The sequence below is a fragment of the Cervus canadensis genome, chromosome 31 (assembly GCF_019320065.1).
Source record: "Cervus canadensis isolate Bull #8, Minnesota chromosome 31, ASM1932006v1, whole genome shotgun sequence".
Taxonomy (NCBI): domain Eukaryota; kingdom Metazoa; phylum Chordata; class Mammalia; order Artiodactyla; family Cervidae; genus Cervus; species Cervus canadensis.
Genome location: NC_057416.1, coordinates 6,696,596 through 6,708,799, shown reverse-complemented (window position 1 = coordinate 6,708,799; position 12,204 = coordinate 6,696,596). Strand labels below are relative to the sequence as shown.

Genomic DNA, 12,204 nt, shown 5'->3' with positions numbered 1-12,204 from the left:
ATTCTCAAAGAGATGGGAATACCAGACCACCTGACCTGCCTCTTGAGAAACCTGTATGCAGGTCAAGAAGCAACAGTTAGAACTGGACATGGAACAACAGACTGGTTCCAAATAGGAAAAGGAGTACGTCAAGGCTGTATATTGTCACTCTGCTTATTTAATGTATATGCAGAGTACATCATTAGAAACGCTGGGCTGGAGGAAGCACAAGCTGGAATCAAGATTGCCAGGAGAAATACCAATAACCTCAGATATGCAGATGACACCACCCTTATGGCAGAAAGTGAAGAAGAACTAAAGGGCCTCTTGATGAAAGTGAAAAAGAAGAGTGAAAAAGTTGGCTTAAAGTTCAACATTCAGAAAACTAAGATCATGGCATACAGTCCCGTCACTTCATGGCAAATAGATGGGAAAACAGTGGAAACAGTGGCTGACTTTATTTTTTTGGGCTCCAAAATCACTGCAGATGGTGACTGCAGCCATGAATTTAAAAGACGCTTACTCCTTGGAAGGAACGTTATGACCAACCTAGACAGCATATTGAAAAGCAGAGACATTATTTTGTCAACAAAGGTCCATCTAGTCAAGGCTATGGTTTTTCCAGTGGTCATGTATGTCTGTGAGAGTTGGACTATAAAGAAAGCTGAGCGCAGAAGAATTGATGCTTTTGAACTGTGGTGTTGGATAAGACTCTTGAGAGTCCCCTGGACTGCAAGGAAATCGAACCAGTCCATCCTAAAGGAGATCAGTCCTGGGTGTTCATTGGAAGGACTGAGGCTGAAGCTGAAACTCCAATCCTTTGGCCACCTGATGTGAAGAGTTGACTCTTTGGAAAAGACCCTGATGCTGGGAGGGATTGAGGGCAGGAGGAGAAGGGGACAACAGAGGATGGGATGGTTAGATGGTATCACCGACTAAATGGACATGAGTTTGGGTGGACTCCGGGAGTTGGTGATGGACAGGGAGGCCTGGCGTGCTGTGATTCATGGGGTCGCAAAGAGTCAGACATGACTGAGTGACTGAACTGAACTGAAAGAATGATAGAGGAAAGATGATAACACAGGACAGAAAATTGTTGATATTCATGATTAAACCCAAATAAGACCTTGAATGTGAATAAAATGTCTGTAGTGTATAAACTGGACCTGTGGATCACAACTTGTTTGTGTCTTTAGCCACCTGTGGTTGCAAAAAACTGTCCATCTGAATGGAGGGTCTCATGTTTCCTCCTCCTCCAAAACCACTATATCTATGATCATGTTTTACACCAGGTGGAGGACTGGGTGCTCATCCCTCTTTAGTGTAACCCGAAGAGTATCTCCTCTCATGGCACATGAAGAGTATTTGTGTATTAGGTTGGAGAGTTCAGCCTCTAGAAAGCAGAAGGGCAGAAAAAAGGAGAAAATGGGCTGCAGTGATACACTACGTCTTGGGAGGGATATTTCGAGTAAGAATAATTGTTGAGAGAATAATAGGAAGAGAAAGAGGAACTATATGTATAGGTTCAGTTCAGTTCAGTTCAGTCACTCAGTCATGTCCGACTCTTTGCGACCCTATGGACTGCAGCACGCCAGGCCTCCCTGTCCATCACCAACTCCCGGAGTTTACCCAAACTCATGTCCATTGAGTTGGTGATGCCATCCAACCATCTCATTGTCTGTCACCCCTTTCTCCTCCTGCCTCCAATCTTTCCCAGCATCCAGGTCTTTTCCAATGAGTCAGCTCTTTGCATCAGGTGGCCATAGTATTGGAGTTTTAGCTTGAACATCAGTCCTTCCAGTGAGTATTCAGGACTGATTTCCTTTAGGATGGACTGGTTGGATCTCCTTGCAGTCCAAGGGACTCTCAAGAGTCTTCTCCAACACCACATATGTATATGTATGTGATATATATGTGTATATATGTAGGAGATACTGGGTTTTGTATATGTATATGCATATATATTTATATGAATGCTGAATGCTATTAGTATATCAAAGCTAGCATATCCAGAATCTGCCTCATCCCAAATTTGTTTCTCTTGTTTCATGTCTAAATATTTTATTATAATTACAGTCCTTAATGATTCGCATCTGTTTCTCTTCTGGTCCCACTACCTTTATACTCATATTTTTCTTTTCCTGAACTTTTTGAATGTGCATTCCTAAACAGTGTTTCAATTCATCATCTCATCTGAATTCTACATGTTAGCCCCTTGCCATTTTCCTTAGTTTCTTATTATGTTCCATATGGAATGTTAATAATAGTGATAATAAACTAAATTTTCTATAGTAGTCATGTTTCTTTTCCATCCCTTTTGCAGCATAAGGTTCTTAGATTATAGAATCATACTTGCCTCCTGATTAAGATCTTTCAAGGTTGTCTTCTTTCTCACCGAATAAATTTCCCATCTCTCTTCTCAGCTGTTTACTTCAATAGCATTTTAGATTACCTCTAATTTTTCCCAGAAGTACATGAGGGGAGATGGTAATTTTTATTGATTTATTTGTCTGCATCCTTCATTCCTTCTACACTCAACCAGTCCCTCTCTCTGCTGGTCCCTGATACTGGAATGCTACTCACTGCTCTTCCCATATTTTGCTCACCCACACATGTTTGAATGCATCGCATTCTTTCAGACTAAACCATTCAGCATCTCTTCCCAGAAATTTTCTAGTAGGACTTGTATCTCTTTTCTCAGAATTCATTTAAGACTTTATCTGAGCTTATGTCACTGTGATTCTATGCTGTATTATAAATGTATGTGTCTTCTCTTTTTTACCAATGAGTTACTTTGGGCAGGACAAGTGCTTATATCCAAGTTCCAATATCTGTTTGTTAAGTGAAGGAAAGATTATCAAATTGGCAAATATTAAAGATAAAGGCAGTTATCAAGGGTCTATCTTAATGCCATGCAGCTATTGTTTTCAGCTCTTTGTCAGTGAAACCATTCCAGTGTTAATCAGCGCAGGCTAGATCATGCTGCGATAACAAATTAATTTGCAAATCTTAGTGGTTTAACACATCAGTGGATTATTTTTTGCGAATGGCACAGATCCAGTGTGGATCATCAGGGTAACTCATTTTCACATTGTGATTCAGGGCAGGGGCCAAATATTGCATTAATCAAAAAAAGTAGAAGCACTTTTCTGTTTCTTAAATCTGTTGTCTAGGCTTCTGCTTAAAAGTGACACGTATAGGTTCAGTCATAGTCCAGTTCAGTTCAGTTCAGTCCCTCAGTCGTGTCCGACTCTTTCGACCCCATGAACCGCAGCACGCCAGGCCTCCCTGTCCATCACCAATTCCTGGAGTCCACCCAAACCCATGTCCATTGAGTTGGTGATGCCATCCAGCCACCTCATCCTCTGTCGTCCCCTTCTCCTCCTGCCCTCAATCTTTCCCAGCATCAGGGTCTTTTCCAATGAGTCAGCTCTTGGCATCAGGTGGCCAAAGTATTGGAGTTTCAGCTTCAGCATCAGTCCTTCCAGTGAACACCCAGGACTGATCTCCTTTAGGATGGACTGGACAATCATAGTTACTTGGCCATAATTAGTCACAAAGTCCCAATCAACTGAAGAGTGCCTGAAGAACCGAGCTTCACGTGAATGTTTGACACCCTGTCTCTATCATGTTTCTCTACTTACTTTGTCAGTGCTTACCTCTGAATAGGAAAATTCTTTATACTATGATACTATAAATACTCATAAAATTACCAATTTTGAAGTTAATGAATTCTATACATAGAACAATATCTCATACCATTTAATTTTATCAGTTGAATAACAAAAACTCCAAAATTAAAATTGAGTGGTTTGTCACTTTTCCTAGTATGAATCTGAATTGTATATATTTATTTTCATACTAGTTTCTTACTTTCTCTAAAATTATTATAATATCTCCTTTGCTTAATAATTACAGCAATAGCAAAAACAATAGCAATATACAAGTTGTATGTTTATTAGTTAGTAAATAACAGTATTTATTGCTGTGAACTAGAAACTCATTGTCCAAAATCTTACGTATGTTATCTCTTGAAATTTTCAGAACATTCCTCTTTGGTAGGTAAATTATTAATATTCTCATTTTACATGTAAGGAAATTGAAGCTAAGATAGGATGTTTCCAAATATACCACAGCTAGAGCAAGGTAGCACTAGAATTTGATACACATTTTTTCTGACTCTAGTCTCTAAGCTATAACATGTATCAGGTAGACTAGTAGAGGTCCTAATCACGACTTTAGTTTGCCTCTTAATCTCCAACATATTTGATTTTAAAGTCTGTAAGATAGTTAGTTTTAGAACTTAAGTATAAAACGAGAAGGAAGATGTAAAATGAGAAAGAAGACCCCCTTGTTAAGAACTCATCTGATGGGTCCTAAAAGGCATCTATTAGTTTTAACTCATTGAATTTTCAGAGGTAAAAAATGGAAGTGTGTCCATGTGAGAAAAGGCTTTTCTTTGCACTAGCGGCTGCTGTCTTTGAAGCTAGGAAGGCAAGACAACTACAAAACAAGCTGTCATCAACATTATACACAACTGCAAATGTTCAAGAAAACACTGTTTCAGCACAGGGCGGCAGAGAGTTGGTAGATGACAGCCTTGGTGTGTTGACAACTATTCAAGAGGAAGAGATGTGAACTTTCTTGCCAACAAACAACTAAAAAAAGCTAGGAATTGAAGAGGTAGGCAGAGGGAAATGAAGATATGATCTTGAGAGAATGAAAGAATTTATTATTTCATCTGCAGAATGCTGTTCTTGGTTAGAAAATGTGCTGTGAGTTTCTCCAGGAAAGGAGTTTGCCTTAATAGACACACACACACACATATATACATATATACATATATATATATATATATGTATATATACGTAGAAACCCTGTTTGTGGATCAAAAGAAAGGAGGGTCGCAGATGTGGAGAACACACGTGTGTTCACGGGGGTGGGGAGGGAGAGGGGTGGGATGAACTGGGAGATTAGGATTGACAGGCACACACTAGCACATGTAAAACAGACAGCCAGTGGGAAGCTGCAGGATAGCGCAGGGAGCTCGGCTCAGTGCTCTGTGATGACCTGGAGGGGTGGGGTCCGGGAGATGTGCGGAGGCCCAAGAGGGAGGGGGTATATGGCTTCCCTGGTGGCCCAGTGGTAGAGAATCCGCCTGCAATGCGGGAGACCTGGGTTCAATCTCTGGATTGGGAAGATCCCCTGGAGGACAGCATGGCAACCCACTCCAGTATTCTTGCCTGGAGAATCCCATGGACAGAGGAGCCTGCAGGCTACAGTCCATGGGGTCACAAAGCGTCGGACACGACTGAGTGACTTGGCACGCATAGCTGATCTACTTCGTTGTACTGCAGAAACTAACATAGCATTGTAAAGCAATTATACTAAAAAAAAAAGAAAAGAAAAAGAAAGGCAGGTCATCATCCAGTGGATAGTTTCGAATGAAAATCTGTATTCCAGTGAAGTATTCTTGAGTTCATTTGTTCGATTATGTATTGAGTGGAGTATTCTCTTCCTTGTCCCCTGTTAGGCCAACTAATGCCTCCTACTGGCTTGCTATTTTGGTATGGTAACTATCTGCTGTATCTTTTTTCTATATATTCTAGTATGTTTTAAACCAACAAAGGGCAATTCACTGATTTCTGGCTCTTATTTTTACAGTTTATATTGGCAACAAAAGTATTCCACGAATATCATTTGCTTTTGAGCTCAAAATGAAGCTTTGTAAAACAAAGGCGCTGATATGGTGCTAGAAAATTCAGTGGGATTTGGTGGTCATCCTTTGCAACCACAGCAACTTCCTGTGTTAAGATAGGGCACAGTTGTCTGATTCAGGTAGGCAGCACCTGTTGAGATTGGAGATCTACCTTCTGTTTTGATGACTTTTCTGCATTAATCTTCTCATTTTTTATTTATAAAATCAAAAATAAGCTTTGGCTTTTCCCCTTTTCTCCAGAATACATCATGCCCCTCTGGAATTTGTACTGTATTTTTGCAAGATGTTTCCCGTTGGGAGAAGGTAGTTAATATTCAAGACCTTTACATATTATTTCTTACAGCTGTATAGGAATCTACAATTATGTCCAAATAAAAAGTTTACATTTAAAAAGACACAATTTCTAAACAGTGACAACAGATCACTAAACCAAGTACTGGCTCTTTTGAGTTCGGGGTCCTGTGTGACCCCGCGGATGCCCATCCATGAAGTTGACCCGGCTTCCAACTTTTTGAGAGTAGGACCTGCGAAAGCCCTGAATAAGTGTATGTTGAAACAGACCCAACAGTTTTAAGTGGTTTTGTGAGACTCACTCTGGAGAAGGCAATGGCACCCCACTCCAGTACTCTTGCCTGGAAAATCCCATGGATGGAGGAGCCTGGTAGGCTGCAGTCCATGGGGTCACGAAGAGTTGGACATGACTGAGTGACTTCACTTTCACTTTTCACTTTTATGCATTGGAGAAGGAAATGGCAAGCCACTCCAGTGTTCTTGCCTGGAGAATCCCAGGGATGGGGTCACACAGAGTCGGACACGACTGAAATGACTTAGCAGCAGTGAGACTCACTCAGCATTTCAGTGGTAGAATTAGGATTACAAATGAAATGGTCCAATCCAGTGGGCCTTCCAAGTCATTGCATCGTGCTCTGGGGGTAAGGCTCTGCTCAGTAGGGTTCCAGGTCCAGATTCAGCTCTAGAACTTTCTGTGGCAGGAAATAAAAGAATGTGGAAAGGAAAGACATGTGGAGAAACTATTAATGAAATTCTCATTTGTTAATTCTTTTCTATTTTTAGGTGAAATAATCTTCATGCTTTATATTTTGTTACATGACTTTAATCTTTGGAATTTTGCATTTGATTTTTGGCACATAAATAATTTTCCTTGAATTCATGGGTGTAGAGATTGACCTGTTTGCTTTGTAGAGTTAGAGATGGAAAGCTTTCCTACTTGAAGATTGAGATCTATCTATCATCTGTATCTACATGATTGTATAAAGAATGGGCACATAGTTAATAATTTTGATAAACCTCAAATCAAAGACACATTTTGCATCAGTTGCTAAGTACTTAGCATTCTTATTAGCAAATATTGGAGATTAAGAGTGTTCTGTTTTTTGTATAAAACTATTAACTCATTCTTACTAAAGTATGACTAAATTGAACTATGATGACAGTTTTAGTCTTTTAAATTAAGTGTGGAGTGTAGCATCATAGAAAGAAAAAGCTTAGCATAGAAATATATAGAATTATGTTTATTCTGCTTATGGCCACTTAGCATGTAATGCTTGTGAGTATCAAATACCTGATTAATGAAAAATAAGTTGATAATGGTATCCGACCTTTCTATTTTACATTGGAAGTTTCTGTGAAGACCAAATTCAATCACATAATGCCTTTAAAATCTATAATCCAATATACATATAATTTTAAATTGCAGATTCAAAATTACTTTACATAATTTAATGCTAAATTTTCCTTTGAAGAATCCTTAAATTTAGGAAGTCTTGGAAACATTATCTTAAAAAGGAGTTCTGTACAAAATATTGTTATTACATTAGAGAAACAAAGCTATTTTTCCATAATTTTCTCAAATGTTTTTTATATGCAAAACGAAAAAGAACTAAACTCATGTTTCAGAAAAACTGAGTAGAAACAATGATGTATGTCTCATATTATAAAATAATATTATTTTTTCTGAATAAAAATTTATTTTGGCTACTTATATATTCATGAGCAAGCACACTCTGTGTTATCTTAAGACAATACAGATTAACTGGATTTTTTAAAGGCAATAAACTTAATGACAAATATGGAAACTAAAAAACTCATTTGGTATGCAATGTTAGTTTATAGCTTGCATTTTATTTCTACATTTTCCAGCATCAGTGGAGAACCTGCTAGTCTATATGTTACTATTAAGGATATCAGCTTTTTATCTCTGTTCTTAAAAAGGGCTAGCATTTTTATATGTTCATACATAGTTATAATTTAGCATATATGTGAAAGATTATTTCTTTTCTTGAAAATGTGTCTGATGATAGAATCTGTTGGCAACGAAGCAGTGCAGAGGTGTACTGGCCCTTTAATGCTGTTTCTGTTGTCATGGAAATAAGATTTTCAAGTAGGTTTATCTGCAGTGCTTTCCTTTTATGGATTCCCTATCATTTCAAGTTGGTTTTGGACAAGCATCTTTATCCTTTAAATAAAAACACCAATCTTGACCAACTTTCAATGTTTTCCCCAATAAGATTTCTTAAAAACCTAGGAGTAGGGCAGTGTTAGATTTTCCAGGAGTGTACATTACATATACACCAGGATTTTCTTTAAAAAAAAAAACAAAAACAAAAAGAAAACAAAAAAGCAGAATCCAGAGAGGGAGGTTCAAGGGGGAGGAGATATATGTATACCTACTGCTGATTCATGTTGAGGTTTGACAGAAAACAACAAAATTCTGTAAAGCAATTATCTTTCAATTAAAATTAAATAAAGTTTTTAAAAAAAGCAGACTCCAGCTCCTGTGTCAAGCATTTAAAATGAATATCACTCTCACATTATTGTTAGTTGTATAAGTACAGTTTATGTAGGAAAAAAATGAGAAACATGAACAGAACAGTGTCACTGCTCCTGTTATTTATCCAGTTCCTACCAGATCTCCATTTTCTTTGATGAGTCAGCAGCCACTTCCCTGGAGAATTCATTACTACAGAGAGATATGTTGGGGTTGAATTTACTCCTAACAAGCTGTGTGATCTTGGCAAGTTATTTCACCTCTCTCTTCCTCAGTTTCTTTATCTTTTTCCATCATATGATAAAATTTGTGCTTCCTAATCACTTAAATGGATTCTCGTCAACAATAGTCTCATGTGCTATTTATGTAGTCATATGTTCCTAAGGAGAAATATAATAGCAATGTGTTTCCAGGATAATAAAGGGATCTGGGCAGTGTAGTCATGGTGGGCTTTCCTGAGCTCCCAGGAACTGGCAGTTTTTCATAAGCACCCAGGAAAACAAGATACAGTTTACAACACCTTCTTCTCAGCAGTAGCACGCGAACATGTGGTGGGACCCTGTGGTGAGGGCATGCTGACCAGGAGAGACAAGCAAAACCAAGGAAGAACAGAGTGCTGTAGAAAGTGCTAGAGCAGAGGAGAGAGCAGGTGCGTGAGGTCCAGTCAGGGGGCTTCCGGTCCCATTTGGAGGATTCAGGTACGAAAAGAATTAAACTGACAAGTCATCAGCCGAATGACCTTCATGCTTCTTTATTCTTCCCTCTCTTTGGGGGCAGATGTATGATGCAAAAAAGTCATGAGAGCTTGCTTCAAAAAACTGTAGGGACATGCCTTGTTTTATTATAGTAGTGATGGTCATAATTCTAATATTTAATTATTATTTTTTGTGGTTCAGGCTCTGACAGCACTTGTCACTGTCAGCTTATAAAAAATGTTGGTTTTTCTTTTTTTTTTTTTTCTTTTAACCTCTTGTTAAGGGAAAAGTGCGCAGGTGAGAGAATGTGATAGCTTCTTCCATTCCGTTCAGGATTAGAGGTGTAACAGAGCCGTGGGACCCACACACCAGCACGGTGAGTTGACTCCAGCGTTCAGCGCGGAGGTGCTGGGGAAGGGAAGCAACCTGTGAAGACCGGAGGTGCAGCCCTGCCCCGTGAACACCCCCGCGGGCGGCCTCCCTGAGGCGGGGAACTGAGAGTTCGGCCCCATGTCTGGCTTTTGAAAGATTTTTGTAATCACCCGAGTGAACAAACAAGGCAAGAATAAAACAAAACTCGAAAAAAGCAGCTGAACAGCTCTGTCCTGGGGGTCCGGGAGCCTTGTGTCCTTTTGCTGAAGCCTGTACCTGCCCCTCGCCCGGTCGCCGCGCTGGGAGCCGGTAGGGAGCCTTGGGGACCTCCTAATAGGAGGTTCTTCACTTTGCTGTGTGAAAGCCCAGCCACCATTTTCAGATGAAAGACCTGGCAAGTGTTTGAGTAGCTCTTACCACACCTTTCTCGGTTGAGTCGTCAGAACGCACCCGGGCGACTCCAAGAGTCGGCTGGCATCTGTTTCTGTGGTGTCGGCCCCTCGCGGCCTCTCCCTCTTGAGGGCTGTCTCCCCTCACGCGGCTCAGAGACCTCGCCTTGTGGGCTTTCTCCGGAGGACGCGGAGCCTTCTAGTCCAGTTTCTCTACTCACCGTTCAAAAAAACGGTGGCCTAAATCTCACTGGCCCGAGGAAGGCCTTAGTAAGACAGATTCTTCTCTCCATTCTCGTCCCACTCAGGCCTGACCACTGCTTGTGGGTTTTCTGTGCTGAGTACTGCTGCTTGGAGGGGCCCCTCGGCACGGTCCGAGGCTGGCGCCTAGCGAGACAAGACCAGAGGGTCTCAGCGAATCACGGCTTCTGGATGCCAAAGGGCCGCCCGCGGAGCGCACTGCTTCAGGTCTCTCTGTCTCTTAATCTCCCTATTTGTTAAATGGGAAAGTAGTATACCTTCCTTTCTCCACTGGGAACAATGTGAAGCAGAATTAGGCCTGACTACAAATACTTATTTGTTGTTTTCATGATCCTGCCTTGACTTATTACACAAAAAGATTTTGGTTGGCTGGGAAGATATAAACATGAGGGACTGAAGATCCCTTTATGAGCTGGATGAGGAATGTGGTAAGTGAAAGTGAAAAAGTCGCTCAGTCTTGTATGACTCTTTGTGACCCCATGGCCTACACAGTCCATGGAATTCTTCAGGCCAGAACACTGGAGTGGGTAGCCTTTCCCTTCTCCAGGGGATCTTCCCAACCCAGGGATCGAACCCAGGTCTTCTGCATTGCGGGAGGATTCTTTACCAGCTGAGCCACAGGGGAAGCCCAGGAATACTGAAGTGGGTAGCCTATCCCTTCTCCCAGGGATCTCCCTGACCCAGGAATTGAACCGGGGTCTCCTGCATTGCAGGCAGATTCTTTACCAACTGAGCTATCAGGTGGCATGCCTCGATGACAGCCATAAGAAGAGTGCTTTGTTTTATGTGCACACATTTCTTTGAAATGGATGGACAGGTGTGGCCCCTGCAGACAGACTGCCTGATTTGACTCTCAACTCTGTCGCTCTGTGCCTCAGTTTTGATATCTACAAGGTGAGAATAATAATGTTACCTATCTCATAGAATTATTGTGAAGATTAAATGTGGGAAATTCGTATCCTTTTCTTAGAAGCGCCTGGCACATCAAAAGGGCTCATCTGAGCATTTGCTCTTATTATTATTGCCATGATCATTGTTGGATTTTATTTGGTCTGTGAACAGTAGAACCACTTTGCAGAGAATAACTGTTGTCTTGAAACAACATAATAAGGTTGTCACCTGCCTAGCCTTTTCTACTTTAGGAAATCTTAAAGTTTTAAAATGTGGTTTTGACAAAATTATACCCTTTACTAAGCTTTGGACAGTTTATAGTATGAAAAGTCACATGTTCTTAGTTACTTCAACTTGGTTTATGAGCAGGAAGCTAATACCATGCTTCCCACTGTACCTGATAACAGTTCTGAGACAATTCTGCTTTGTGGTCAGTTGGTTTAGGCAGACCTATGACCTGGGCAAGTCTAGAATTGACCCAGGGATTGCTAATCCAGAGTAGTCCCCCAGTCTATCAAAGGGAATCTACTGACCCCTGAGAAAATCTTTACATATTGTTTTAGGAAGAAAAAAAATCCTATTTGTAGATACTCAGGATAAAATTATTTTTGCCAAGTGGATTACCTTATGACTCAAGACAGTAATAGTTCCTCTCAAACCTAACACTTCAAGACCTGAGGTCTTGCTCTCTTCTTTTCTAAGCAGTTTATGGGAGAGTTAATTATTTGAACTGATGTCACATTCGAGGAAGGAGGGAGTCTCACATGTACTGAGTGCCAGCCGCACCTGTGCCAAGATTTGTGCTGAATGCACTGGATCCTGCAAAATCCCCCATGAATAGACTTTCTGTTTCTTAGTTTACAAATGAGAAGCAGAACCATAAAGAGGTCACGGAGGATGTGCAGAGCAGGCAGAGCTGCCCTTGGAAACTGACTGCTAAGCCAAGCCCAGCCAGGGCACCGCGCTGACCTCAGTGAGCCCAGAGAATGGCCGAAAGCCATCTACGTGAGGAAAAGTAATCCTGCTATTTGTTCCCTAAGCCTGGGGAATAAACAGCTATTTGGTTTGCATCTGCTGGAGCCTGTTTCACAGGAGTGGTTTAGTGCTAGA

The 12,204-nt window shown here is 40.7% G+C and overlaps 1 protein-coding gene across 5 annotated transcripts in view; it reads left to right on the top strand.

Annotated features, from left to right (window-relative positions):
• Positions 1 to 12,204, top strand: part of GPM6A (glycoprotein M6A) — a 236,780-nt gene that overhangs the window by 81,024 nt on the left and 143,552 nt on the right. The window contains exon 1 of one of the 5 annotated variants that reach the window (XM_043454435.1): positions 9,536 to 9,557. The exons of the other annotated variants lie outside the window; for them this stretch is intronic. The gene's annotated coding sequence lies outside the window, so the exon portion shown is untranslated. Of the gene's footprint in view, positions 1 to 9,535; positions 9,558 to 12,204 lie in introns of those variants that run through there. 5 annotated transcript variants of the gene reach the window in all.